Below are 12,363 nucleotides of genomic sequence, written 5' to 3'. Positions count from 1 at the left end.
CTGTGTCCCCAAACCCAGGATGGCTAAACACAAACAACAGCAATGGCACAAGCCACCACCACTGCTAAAACTTGCCATAGCCCAGCCCTGAATCACATTGTCTTGCCCCTGGCCAGGATTTCATGCAGCTCCCTCCCCTTCTTGCTCCACAGTAGGAGAACACAGATGTTCAGCCTGTCAGCATCAATCCACAATGCTCAGATGCAGGAGGCCAGGCAGCTGTGGTGACCTAAAGCCTCATCACCCTCTCTCTGCTTTTTCCAGAGGTTGATTCATTTGCTTAGGACACAGCCAGGCCCTCTGTGGTCTTAGCTGCCTATGGTTAAGAGGTAAATGATTTAGTTGTTTGTTTCCTATCATTTTTCCCTGTGATTCCATCTGACAACAAAGCACCAAAAACCCACAGCACCAAAGGATCATCGTGTATCATCTGATGGTCAGGCTGCTCTCGTTGGGATGATGGTTATTCATTATAACTTAATGAAGCAATTACTCATATCAAATCAGCAGATTTTGTTCTTTTCTTCTGCCTTAATTATGAGGAACCAGGAAGAATGTCCAATTACTCAGGGCAGAATTTCATTACCAAACAAGATAACATCTGCTCAACCACAAGGTACATCAGATGGCCGTGTTCATAGAATGGTCAGGGAAGAGAATACTTCAACCTGAAATTAAAGTTGAAGAGGGCATTAACAGACAACAAAATAAAAATTAAGGGCAGTAGTCAATACCCATTCAGTGGAAGGAAAATCCCCGAATGTAAGGGAAGTCTGAATGAAAGGTCATAAGTGTTTTTCATTTTCAATAGCTCCAGTTTCTGAAAACAAAACTCTTGAAGGTGGCTCATGAGCTGACCCACATGAATACATCCCCCACCCCCCTCCAAGAATCATTGTAAAATCCCTGAGCTGCTTTCAGAACTGCCAGCTAAGCACTTCAGAATCTGACTGCAAGTTTGAAAAACAAAAGCAGGTCAAAGTCAAACTCTCAAACCCCTCACAGCTTAATCCATTTTTCACAAATAAAGAACCCTGCTTTATGGCTTTTATGGTCTGAGTTTGAGTTGAAACTACAGGAATTAAGCAACAACCTGAGCTTTGTGTCAGTCATGTCCTTCCAAAGTGGCACAGAAGGGATCTGGATCTTACTTGCCACCAAGTGAGAGGATCCCTAATTTTCATCCAGCATCACACCTAACCCAGGGCAGGGCCTTCCCTCAGTGCCTGAATCCCCAGGTGCATTTTCACAAGTGCAATTTAGAGAGGTGAACATGCACCCCTAGGGAATGGGGAAAGGGGAGCAGAGGAACAGTGCTGGAGCCCAGAAAAGCCAGGCTTGCTGCTGCTGCAGTGGCAGGAGGCACAGAAGGTGTGGGGTAGAGGCACCACACAGTATCACTGCTAAAAATGAAGGGATGGGACTATTTTCGGGCTAAGAACAATTTCTTGCTCAGATAAACATCAGTCTCAGAGGCCTTGAGATTTTAGAGGAGCAAGCAGTTGGCCATAGCTCAAGAGTAGTCACAAGTTCTTTGTTACAAGGCAATATAGAACTTTCTAGCCTAATGAACAGTTGCCACAAGGTGTATTTTGCTTTTCTAACCTATCATCTTCACTTAATTTTGTTGCACTATAGATATTTTTGCCCAATGGGCTTCTGTCTCACATGTACACATATGCTTCTATTATAACTTCTAAACTCTTAGCTACTCTATACAACAACACCCTTTCACTGCAAACCCTTCACCATCTTATCAGTACAGTGTTTCACTTATTTAAGGCAGATCCTTACTTACAACTACAGGAACATAAGTTGATGATTTTTCTGCTTAATGTCTGTGTATTGTATTTTTACACCAATCTAAGCTTCTTCCAAGGTTGTAGATCACATCCTTCAGTGTCTGAAAGTTTCTGTTTCTTCTGATTCCCATAACACAGCAGCTCTCCTGAGCTCCTCAGCAGCACCAGCCAGTCTGGCTGCAGGCTGAGCACAAGCCAGGCACCACTGCTGGGCTGCTCCTGTGCCTGTGCAGAGACATCCCTGGGTAGGCAGGGAATGGCACAGTCATGCTGCAAGCTCTGCTCAAGTGTGCCACGATTTCCAAATCCAGCCCTGGATGCAGCTCCCAGCCCTGTGAGAGTGATTCAGAGCATATTCCTACCTGCATGACCTTACACGTTTTCCTCCTGTCTGCAAGGCAGAGGCATGAGGTGCCCCTTCCCCTGACAGCTCTTGATGGAAAAGCAGCCCCAAATGCAGAGGGGGCTCTGCCTTGTCTCTCGCAGGGAAAACACTGGACTGGAGCCATGGGGCCTGCTAGAACTGGGAAAGGGGAGCAAGGAACTGGAAAATAAAATCAGCAATTAAAGAGCCCACTGAAAATGTGGATAAAGGAAAACCACTGAAGGATCAACCAGAGTCTGCCTATAATCACCAGCAAAGCAATTACAGAATTAGGGATGATTTGTAACAGACTGAAGAGCTGGATACTTGGCACGTGCTATGGAAAAGCTGTAAGGAGGGAATTCTGTGTGCTGGCACCAGGCTCAGAAGCCACAAGTGATGCAGCCTCAGCAGTTCTGTCCTTTACAGAGCAAACTGAGCAGCATTTGGATGTCTTTTCTTATAGCTCTCAGCTTCCAGCTATAATTTGGTCCAGCCATGGATTCCAAGTTTTAAAAATCAAAACAAACAAAATTTAGTTGCGCAGAAGGTTGAAAAAATATGAGGCATGATTAATAATAGCCACTGTTTCCTCAGTGCTGTAACACAGAGCAGCTTCCAGCCAGCACTGGCAGCTCTTTTGGGAGGAAATTACTATTGTCCAACTTTACAGGTGGGGAAACTGAGACACAAAAGGGTTGCAGAAAGCAGCTGGTTTAACCCAGCCTTAGAGTTTTAGTCCTAGACTTTTATTGTACATAAAACTCTGAATATTCCTGGAAACTGGGGCAGGTTGATCTGTGATACACTGTCACCCAGCATCAGCCTTCACTTGTGTCTCTGCCTTGCTTGCTAAGGACATAATTCCACTGTTATTTTCTCTTTTCTTGCACTGGCACAGCTTCATTTCTCATTGCTCTTTATCTTCCATCTATGTCATTTACTCCAGAATTTCAAAGGATCATTTTGCCATCAACCAGCAGCAGCTAAAATACCTGCCCAAGACTTAGGAGAGTAGAGAAACAAAACCCAAACTCATTTCCAATCAACTCACACATGAACAACAAGCCCCAAGCTGACAAGTCCAAGACTTCCAAATTAGTTGGGTACAAATTCCTTTGGAAAGCTCCAGAAAGCTCCTGGGGAATCTCCCACTGACAGTGAAAGGAGCAAATAAAGACAGAGGAGTTGCAACAGGCAGTGGCTTTAAGGGTAAAAATCAGCTTCATCTGCAGCGCTGCTGTGCCAGTAAGGAAGCAGCCAGGGCTGCCTTCACACCCAGCTCAGGGTGATCAATCACCATGAATCATCCCTTGAGAGAGCAGCAGGGAGGTGATTTAAACACTGAAACATGCCTGCTGCTGTTCAGCAGGTACCTGCATGACTGGGCTGACATACCCACCTCAGAGGGACTTCAAACAGCCTGGGGAGGCAGGAGGGAGGTGCAGGAGCACATCTCCAATCCCTGTTCCTGCCCAGACCCTCTGAGCCCCCACAGCCTTGCTACTGGAGAAACACCTTAGAGCCTGAATATGTATTTTCATCTTCTGTGTTTTATTTAAATCTCCTCAGCTTTACAAACTGTGGGTTTTTTTTTTTTTTTTTTTTTTTTTGTGCTGAACTCACATAGTGCAGACAGGCCATGTAAGGCAGCACCAGAGAGGAAGAGAGAAAATACAGGACACAAAAAAGCAAAGCTGCCTCTCTCCTCACTGAGGGCACAGCATTAAAAGCAAGTGAGCAAACAGAGCTGGGGTTTGAGTCCAATGCTGTACCAACATCTCCAATCCATGTTCCTGCCCAGACCCTCTGAGCCCCCACAGGGCACAATCCCAGCCTTGCTGCTGGAGAAGCACCTTAGAGCCTGAATATGTATTTTCATTTTAATGTGTTTTATTTAAATCTCCTCAGCTTTACAAACTGTGTTTTTTTTTTTTGTTTTTTTTTTTTTTTTGTGCTGAACTCACATAGTGCAGACAGGCCATGTATGGCAGCACCAGAGAGGAAGAGAGAAAATACAGAACACAAAAAATGCCTCACTGAGGGCACAGCATTAAAGGCAAGTGAGCAAAGAGCTGGGGTTTGAGTCCAATTCTGTACAAACTGGCAGGGACTGCAAAATGATGCAGGGAAACTACTGCCCAACAACAACAGAGGGCCCTGGTGTCAGCCCAGCCCCTCAGCCCTGCCAAGACAAGCCAAGCAGCATCAGAGGCTGCTGCCAGGGTTTTGGGGGGCTTTGAGGAGTCAGCTGGGGCTCAGGCTGGGGCATGAATGGTTTCCCAACAGAAATGATTCAGAGTCTGGAGTGGTTTCAGGAGGAGCTGGCTGGTGCCAGGAGCTTTGTGAATGTAGCAGCAAGGAATGCTTCCTCCCTCCTCATCCCCCTCTGCTCCCGGGACCAGGCAAAGCAGAACCACTCGGAAAAAGTGGTTTGTGATCCAGAAATCCCAGGGGGATCTGGCCTCCATTTCCACATGGGCTGGGGAGGGAAGCTCCACGGAGTAGCTGCAGAAAGTGTCACCTGCTGGGAGGGTCGAGGCTCCAAAAAACCCTCACCTCACCCAAAGGCAAGCAGCTCTGCTCCGAGGAGGGGGGGAACAGGAACTGTAAAAGGGGCATGACAAGCCCTAGTGCAAAAGCCTTCCTGCTGTTGCTGTGTTTGACAACTTGTATTCCCAAGAGGAGCAGGGACTGAGAGCAGTCAGACCCCAGGGAGGGCTCCATCCAGTGCCAGCCCCCAGCCTGGCACAGCTGCTGCCCTCACCCCCCGTGGCCCTGTCTGATGGATTCATCATCACTCAGGTGGCTGTTCCTGCCTCGCCCTCCCCTGGCTCGGGTGCTGTCCCACTGACACAGCCCCTGCTCGCTGTTGTAGTGTTTGCCCAAGGGCTTTAACCCATTTCACTCTGCAGCCAGCAGCACAGGCAGCTCTTTTTCCAGTGAGGTCCTTGTGTGTGCTGATGTCAGCTACAAACATCATCTTTTTGCCTTTTTTTCTTTCCCTCTAAGACTGAAACTACAGAAAGTAACTAGAGGTGCATCCACCTGGCCATGGCTTTTAGCCACCATCTCTGAACAGAGAATTCTGTTCTCTGAACATCAGAATTCTGAGAATAAACACTGCCTGTAAATACTATCTTGGAGAGGAGAAAAGCAGTGGAAAGTAAGAGTTCAACTAAACTGCTCTGAGATGCAGCTTCAGGATAGTATTATGGCAAAAACACCTCACATTTCAGTATTTGCTCACTGATCTGAGCACTGGTGGATTCAGTTCTCCTACTTCCCCCTTCAGGCAGCTCATGAGTAGGAAAAAAAAAAAGGATGCATTAGGTAAATAACTCTTCCTGAAACATCCAGCAGATTCTGATCTCCCCAGGACATCTTCACAGCCATCTGCAGGACCAAACCCTTCAAGTCTTTCTCGTACTGCTTGGCCTTCGTGGCCGTAGGAGTTTTCCCAAGGAGTCAGACGTAAGGTTGTTCATTCTGACACAAAATACAGGCTTTTGTGCAGAAATTGTAGCAGTCACCAGGTGGAGCTGCTCGCGATTGTATTTCCTTTTCTGTGGGCTTTTTTTTTTCCACGAAGAGCTATGGGGAAGGCAGCCAGCAGTGTGGTGCCTGTCTTTGGAGAGGTCGAGCATAAATCAGTCTGATCAGTGTCTGAACAGAGCCATTCTCCAGCCGTTGCTTCCATTCCAAGCCACGCACAAAGAGAACACACAACTACAAACACATTTCTCCTCCCATTAAAGACAAAACCACTTTTATAATAATTAATACTAGCAGCACACGACCAGTGCCTCACAGCCCACCATTCTGATTCAAGAATTAGAGGCTGTTGGTACCCACAGCCCCTCAGCAGTGTGGCTCCAGCCCCGAGGTTTTTGAGGAACAAATCTGTCTTGCTGCTGAGCCATGCCCATTTCATTGGCACTTCAACTTATCTAACTGTAAGAGCAGCTTGGCCAGTGACAAATCACACTGTTTATACAATTAACAGTCCTGGGTGAGCATATCTCTTCCAAGAAACCATGAGCACTTACAAAGCTGTCTTTTTACAGCAAGGAAGAAAGCCAATGCAAAAGCCGAGCATGTGGCTGCCAGTTATAATTGAAATCATTTTAATAATTCATGCCTCATTACCTTGCCACATGGCAGTTCAAAGACCATCTCCTAATCCTTTAACCCTTCTCTCCTGCGTGCTTTGGTTTGGTTTCTTAGTTTAATCAGTGAAGAAACAAAATGGGGAATGCTCATCAGCACTTGCCCATGGGGACAAAACCCAATGGGGGCTGGTGAGTCTAAGCTCTTAATCCCCTTCCTCCTGCCCTCCTTGGTTTCCTGATTTGATTTCTCACTGCCAGCTGAACCAGTAAAGAAATTAATAAACTATCTATTAGATATGCCAAGCTGTTGGCTGAAGCTGGAATTGCTTTATGGCGTGTCTTGGTACAGCACTAAGGACAAGGGCAGCTCTTGTTATTCAGCAGCTTTATGTGGCCAGGTGAGAATTGCTGGAAGCAATTTTATCCTCTGATATCTCCTAGGATTTTTCCAGCTTTGAGTTGTCTTCTGGGTAGTCAGTCCCACAGCCATGTCCTTTCTCCTTAGCAGAATTGCAATTTGAAAGTCAGGATAGCAGAACATAATATTTTTAATGGTTCTGAAGCTTTCTTGTTGCCCTCTTGGCCATGGAGGGAGAGAACACCTGATATCTATTTACTCTTCCAGTCCTACGTGGGCAGATTGCAAAAATTAAAGTGAGATCTAATGTTATTTACGGCTGCAAGTATGGTCCTGTTCCGTCACGAAAAGGAAATAACCTTGTAAAAACACATTCATTTTAAGCCAGTGTGTATTTACACACAGGAAGGGTCCCTCCTTCACCAGTTTAACTCAATGTGCACGAGGGAAACCAAACCACTCACACTAACGTGCACCAACACGTGCACAATAAGAGTGCTAGCAGGAGATTTCAGCAGCATATCATTCTACCAGTTATAATTATTACACAGTGTTCCAGCAGGCAGGTACACAGAGCTGGAGATAAACCCAGCCTAGTGAAAGCTGTAGCACGAGAACTGCTCGAGCTCTGTGCTGCTTTCACCTCTCCTCCAGCACCCAGAGCTGAGCCCTGAGCCCCCAGCACGGCACAAACCCCATCTCCTCTGCAGCTGACAGCAAGCCCTGCCATGCTCCAGCTCCCACCTGCATCTCCACACAAAATATCAATATCCAATAATACTAATATGAATATTCATATAACATGAATATCCAATAAGATTTAAATATTAATATGCACCAAATACAAAATATTCTTTTATATAAAGAATATGTTTATTGTTTTGTTTATTATTTTTATATGTATTGGAGTAGGTAAGGTATTGTTATAAGTATAACTATGATGATAATTAATATATATACATTTATTTTTAATTTTTTATTATGGTGTAAGGTTTAATTTATTGAGCAGATTATTTAATTATGTTTTATTATTAGTTTTGATTTAAGCTATATTTTTAAATTGTTTGTTTTTTATGAATGGATTTTGAATTATTAGATAGGTTTATATAATATATTTTATTAAAATCTTTATATTTATGTTTATATTTATGTGTAAAAGAAAATTTATTGTTGTTTTGTAGTTGTATGACTTATTTTTTATATTGGTTAACAAATTATTATTATTGGTTAACAAACGACTATTATTATTGGTTAATAAATTATTATGTGATATTGGTTTTAAATAATAATAACAATAGTAACTATGATGATGATGATGATGATGATGATGATGATGATGATGATGATTATTATTATTATTATTATATAAATTATTATCTGATATTGGTTAATAAATTATTTGATGTAAGAGAAGTAGCTGCTGGCAGGAGTGGAGAGACCCTCAGGCTGCAGCTGCAGGAAGTTTATGTGCCCTCTGCTTTTGAGTTGGTGCCTTGGGGAACAGCACAGGGTCACCTTGGGGAACCTTTCAAACACCCACAGAAGTCAAGCCTGCGGGGCTGGAAGCCTGCCCAGCTCCAGTGGCAATAGAAGAGGAGATTTATCTTGTTTTTTGGTCGATCACCAAGGTTTTTCTGCTGAACACAGAGCCTTTCCCACTTTCCCTGCAGCGGGGAGAGGGGGTGACTCACCTGGATGGAGCGCTTATCAGAGGAGCTGCTGTGCCTGTGGATGGTCCGGATCAGAGCCTGTGGGGAGTCCCCCGTGCCTCCTGCCAGGCTGGATGAACGCCTAGCAAGAAAAGGGATCTTTGCAGGGAATTTATTAGGCAGCCCCAGCAGCACTCCAGAAGCTGCAGGTGACCTTTGAAGGCCTAAAATAAAATCTATTGACAGATCACTCTAGCTGCAGGGAGAGGACACAGGTGATCAAACACAGGTTTCTTTCAGGGATAAGCTCTGAGCCAAAGCTCTCTCTTTAACCGGAAAAAGAGTACAACGAGTGTGACTCATGGCAGAGCTCTGTGGGTGATGTGCTGCCCAAGGCAGGATGCTCAGCTGATGAGGCCATTTCAACCATTAGACCCCATCCAACATGTCATGCTGCTCTTAAATGTTGCAGAACCAAGGTGCCCATGTGGGCTTTTGCCCTCTGAATGCTGATAAAATTCTTAATTCCCCTTTTGTATCACTACTTACATTAACAAGCACTGCCCAGTGACAAAAAATGTTAAGGTTTTCAAGTACCATCAAATTGGATTTTCCAGTTTGTAGGAGAGGAAAAGTAAAGGTCACAGTGATCATTACAGCTGTCTCCTTATTCAAAGCCGAGCACTTTAGAGAAGAGTTTGGCCTCACTTCTAATCAGTATTCAGTACTGAAGAGCTTGGGGCTCTTCTGGTCTGGGCAAAGGGCCAGAGAGTGACTGAAGAAAAAAAGTAAGGAACGTCTACTCTAATATCACTGAGCAAACCAGGTGAAATACAAAAAAAAAAAAAAAAAGTCCATTAAAGCACAGAGTTCTAATTCAGTTTTCTGAAATTAAGTTTCTTTCCCTGTAACAAGGTTAGGAATTACAGTAAAACAGGAAAGACATTGATTTGAGTTTGGTGTTTAAGGAGGATGCAAACGGTGCCTTGGAGAAAATGCTGCCAACATGCAGCAGAACTCAAAGGATCAGAACAGAGCTGTGGATCACAGATGGAATCAGAGTAGAAGTCCAAGAATTTGCCACAGCCGTGTTCTGGACTGCTCTGAAAGATTACCTACTCCCAAATTCATCCTCTCTGAGAGCTGGCTGCTGATCCCTTCTCAATTCCCAGGCACACTGCACCCTTCATTCTTCATCCAGCTTTTTACAGCTGAATCTCCTCCAGCTCTTCCCTTCCAAACCCATGTTAAAGTCTTTTAAGGGATCCCAAGCATTATCCAGTTGAACACAAAAGAAGAAAGCTGACCGTGTCTCTCCTCCCTCCCTGGCCATCCCTTCCAGCCACACTGCCAACTTCCAGCACATCATGACCATATATTTAGTCTGCAGTAATTTGCTTTGCATTGTCTTGTGCAGGGTCCAAGCACAGGAATTACGTATCCAGTGAGGCATCCAGCACTCTGGGAAACCCTGGAGTTTTGGAGACTCGACTCCTCATGCTGCTGCCAGAGGTTGAGAGATCTCGTGGTCCAGAGCACCACAGCAACTCGGAGGAGCTGAATGACAGCTCAAGGAGTCAATCCCAAATCCTTGTCTGTGTGTGGAGTAGGGTGAGGGTTGCCACTAAACTGATTCAGGGAAGTGCTGTGAGCACTGGGTGAGGCTCCTTGGCAATCCTACCTGCCAGGGCACAGTCATGGGCACTTCATGGCAGAGAGGCTGAGGCACAAGAGCCACCACAGCATCCTTAACATGGCAAAAAAATCCCCAAAAACCTCCAACTGGTAAAAAAAAACCATTTCCAACTCAGGCTCCTTCATTTTGTTTGTAAGGAAAGATTGGGTAGGGGAACTTGGTTGGACAGAAAACACTTGGAGGCCAATGGCTGTGAGACATCTTCTCCTGAGGAACCCAAAGCTCCTCCCTTTAAAGGAGACAAAGCTCATCTGTAGCTGAACATTTGGGCCAAGCAGTGTCACCAGTCTAAGCCTGGAGCTAAACCCGTCACACCAAAGCAGAGCAAGAGCCTTGAGGAAGCAGCTCAGTGACCCAGCAGAGCACAGGGCTGCACTGAGGCTCCAGGCCAGTCCAGGGAGATGGGAGAATACGGGAATCCACAATGCAGGGAATTCTCAGAACGTTGGGCCTGTAGGCCAAATCTTGGAATTAAACATATGATTTGATCTGAGACCTTGGAAAAGGCTTCCAAACTCAGGTGCTAGAAGCAAGAATGTGGATTTATAGCTTAAAGCAGAGACACGTTAAGTTGAGAAGAAGAAAGTTTGGAGGTTTAGAGTTTAAGGTATAGAAAAAAAGTAGCTACAAAGATAAACAAGGAGTTTAGAATGCAGCACTGTAGGTTTGTGTGCCATAACATGATTGGCTAAGAAAACTTACACTACAGCATGGGGCTGTAAGATGAAATATGGAAGGATTGGGTCAAAACCACAAATATCCTTGCTGGCAGTGTTTTATTGGTCAATAACTCCTTAAAAGGTCCTGTAACTGAGGGTCCAGTGAGATTCTGAACCATGCAGTGAAGATGTGAGCCAAACTCACGCTTCCTGCCTATGTAGAAGATAAGAGCAATAAATCACATAATGTACAAAACTCAGAGATCCCATCTTTAACTCATTCAAAATTCCTTCAAAAATCCCTCTAAGAGAGGCTGGCACACCAGGGGGGAGCAGCAGTGATGGCATTCACCTCCTGGGTACCCCATGCAGCATCAGATTTAACAAACACCTCCCAAGCTGAGCATAAGTCACTTCCTAAAATGTGGTGATTTTGGGGCTGTTTAGACTGACCCGTGTCCTCATTCCAAGCTGGAGGTACAAATAGGGTGGAAGTGAGAAGCAGAGCCTGTTGAGTTAAAACTTTTTTTTGTTAGGTTGGGATTAAATGTGTGAAATGGTATTTTTTTGTTTGGACTCAGATGTTTGTTAGTTTTTATCTATATTACAGTTTCACAAACTGTGAGTTTTATAGTATTTTACTCTAACAAACTAAATAATGGACATGTATTTCTTTCTTTATAAGGATTTTTAAGGATAAACTGTTTAATTAGGAAATTACACAAATTATTTTTATTTTTAACTCAATAAGTAACTACTTGTGGTTTGTAATGTGGTCTTCTTGATATAATCATACAATACCACCCAAACCCATGAAGAAGAAGGTGAAGAAGAAGGACCAGCCTCTGCCTTAAAACTTTTATCTTGTATTATATATATTACTATATTTTAAAACTTTAAACTGTAAGTTTTCTACCATGTAATATTACACACTTCTATTCAAACCACACACCTCTAATCTTAGTTCTGCCATTCCATTTTGGAAGCCTTCTCCATGGCCTCAGGTGAAATGCAGTGTTCTCTTGGGGGTCAGTGCCTGTCAGCACAGAAAGTCTGAAATTCTCAGTGACCAGGGTTCTGGCAGAGCCCTCACTGCCCGCAGCCCCTAATTTACACCCCTGAAGCAGCACCCTGCAGGTGAGCCCAGCTTGGGCAGAGCAAGGTCTGGTGTGCAGGATCAGGATGTTCATCGTGGACAGAGCTCCTTCTCTCAGCACTGCTCTGTGCACAATCCTAAATCCCTTCCTGGCGTAGAAACAGCTTCTTTTACTCTGTTTTCATCTACCATTTCATGGTGGCACAATCAACAGCAGGACTCAGGGGTTTGTGCCCCACAGCTGGAAGGTGAGCTGTAATTATTAGGAATTATTAGCACCCACCACAGACACGGCACCTGCTTGGATCCCTGAAACCACAGAAGCAGAGCAGCCTTCCCGGGGATGTTGGGGTGATGGAAGTGCTGCAACAATTGCTGCTGGTCAGATGAAATGGTTTTGTGTCTGCCCAGAGGCAGCCCGTCCTGGTGCCCACCCTGCTCCAGTACCAGGCCGTGATGCTAAGCAGGAGCAAGGATAACCTTGCCATGGAAGGGGAAACTAAACGTGGTGATTTTCTCTCTAGAGCACGTTCCCCTGCGAGCCTGTTCACTCTTCAACACACAGAAATTCCCGAGGAAATATCACCCTCTTGTGTCCAAAGTGAAGCGAGCAAGAAATGCTGCAAA

The 12,363-nt window shown here is 44.8% G+C and overlaps 1 protein-coding gene across 1 annotated transcript in view; it reads right to left on the bottom strand.

Annotated features, from left to right (window-relative positions):
• The window catches only part of CD7 (CD7 molecule), a 203,626-nt gene that overhangs the window by 167,714 nt on the left and 23,549 nt on the right, over positions 1-12,363 (bottom strand). The gene's annotated exons all lie outside the window — the stretch shown is intronic.

Source organism: Anomalospiza imberbis, chromosome 19, assembly GCF_031753505.1.
Source record: "Anomalospiza imberbis isolate Cuckoo-Finch-1a 21T00152 chromosome 19, ASM3175350v1, whole genome shotgun sequence".
NCBI lineage: Eukaryota > Metazoa > Chordata > Aves > Passeriformes > Viduidae > Anomalospiza > Anomalospiza imberbis.
The sequence above is the reverse complement of the archived record's forward strand: the minus strand, read 5'-3'. Positions and strand labels throughout refer to the sequence as shown.